Below are 2,130 nucleotides of genomic sequence, written 5' to 3' on the forward strand. Positions count from 1 at the left end.
CCTTCTTTTGAGAATTGACCTACATTTCAATTCTAATTTCTGAATCAGTCCTAAATTTCTAATTCTTCACATTTGAGGTCGGACCTTACATTCTGACGCCTTCTTTTGAGATTTCAATTACATTTCAATTCTCATTTCTGAATCAGTCCTAAGTTTCTGATTCTTCACGTTTGAGGTCGATCCTTACATTCCGACACTTTCTTTTGAGAATTGAACTACATTTTAATTCTCATTTTTGAATCACTCCTAAATTTCTGATTCTTTGCATTTGAGGTCGGTCCTTACATTCCGACACCTTCTTTTGAGAATTTCTCATTTTCGAATCAATCCTACATTTCTAATTCATTACATTTGAGGTCGGTCCTTACATTCCGACATTCTCTTTTGAGAATTGACCTACATTTCAAATCTCATTTCTGAATCATGCCTACATTTCTGATTCTTTACATTCGTGGTCGTGGTCGGTCCTTACACCCCGACTCCCTCTCTCACACTCTCTCTCTTTTTGAGTTGATATTTGAATTTCAATTCCCACCTAGGGTTCAACACTTACATTTTGACTCCCATTTTTTGGAATTCTTTGAAATTTCATAACTCAAAGTTCACTCTCCAATCTCCAACGAGAGTCCCTACTTCTCGGCTTGATTAAACACACACCTGCTAATTGCCCAGCAAAACCAAATCACACACACACTCTACTCATACTTCTGAAGTTTGCTGACTTAGAAATTTGTATTGGTTTTTCTTGATCGCGTCGGTCAATGCCAATACGTGCGATGTGCTTGCCCAGCACACCACACCTATTGGGGGTCCATTTGTTGACCTCATTTTTGGTTGAGATTTAGTTTTTCCTCTTTAGTAGCCTAGGGTCTAGCCATAGGACTTTTCCTGTTTCCTAGAAAACTAGACTTGGAACCCTCACCATTAGAAATTCCAAACCCTTCTCCACTCAGCCTGGAGTTCCACATATTGCTCCCAACCTCTATGTACTTAGTAGGTGGGGTCACTGCGGAGGAAACTCAGGATGAGTCACCCCTAGGATTGCTTGACCTTAGGGTTGACCTTGGGTGTTGGTCTGGAGCTAAGGCACTCACTGCACTCATCTACACTCACAATCACTCACAACTCTGAGCTCAAATTTCTAGCCTAGTAGCCTAGATCCCTTGATTTTTTGGGATACTCATGTAGATCGTCCCCTAAATCTACTAGCCCTAGGGCTATGGTTTAGCTAAGACCACTATGTAGAGGACCCAAAATGGGGTTTCCTTTGGTCCATGGCTTATTCGTGATGATTGGCACCTCAAATCTATCAAAATACCCATCTTGGCCTTTTACCCCTAAAGCACCCCGAAATTACCAAAATACCCCTCTTTGACCCAAAATTCCAAAAATTCCAAAAATTCCCAGAAAATTCCAATAAATCCCAAATATTCCTAATTGCATTTGTTTCAACTACCATATGACCCAATTTGGCCAATTTTGACCATCTTTAACTCCACCACAGCCATTAGTTGGACTTAGTGACCAGTCCAAATGCCATGAAATCACCTAAATCAAGCCATGGACCAAAGGTCCCCTAAATTAATGGATCTTATTTCCAAAAATGCACATGCTTAAGATATCTTTGCCAAATCCAAGCACATTTGCATTAAATTGCTGTGATGGATTCCGCTGGAAAAGCCCAAAATTGACAGCCACTCCCACGGCACCTCACCCAAATTAAACCTAGAGGCCAGCTCATCCAAATCAAACTATGGAGCTCCTCTGCCATAAAAATCTGCCCTCCACCTAAGCACCACATTATACCTCTTAATTGGCCACGACAGGCACCATAACCCCATTTTTATAAAAGGCCACCTCCATGGCCATTAAACTAAGTGTTGAAATTTCCTTAGAGAGGTCTCTCCAAACTTTACGCAGAGCTTCCCTAAGATCCTCTTAATGCATTCCAACCATTTTTCCTCACCCATTCCCCTTCTCGGAGCCCAATTTTGAGCTCGAAAACCTACAGGAAACTAGGACAGAGCCCAATACACCTCCACACTCCACCATACTTCAATTATTTGTGCCCACACCTTCACAAGAGTGAAAGAAGCCAAAGCCCCATCAAATCCCCCTTCCACAAAGCCT

Source organism: Phalaenopsis equestris, unplaced genomic scaffold (assembly GCF_001263595.1).
Source record: "Phalaenopsis equestris unplaced genomic scaffold, ASM126359v1 Scaffold000094, whole genome shotgun sequence".
Classification (NCBI taxonomy): domain Eukaryota; kingdom Viridiplantae; phylum Streptophyta; class Magnoliopsida; order Asparagales; family Orchidaceae; genus Phalaenopsis; species Phalaenopsis equestris.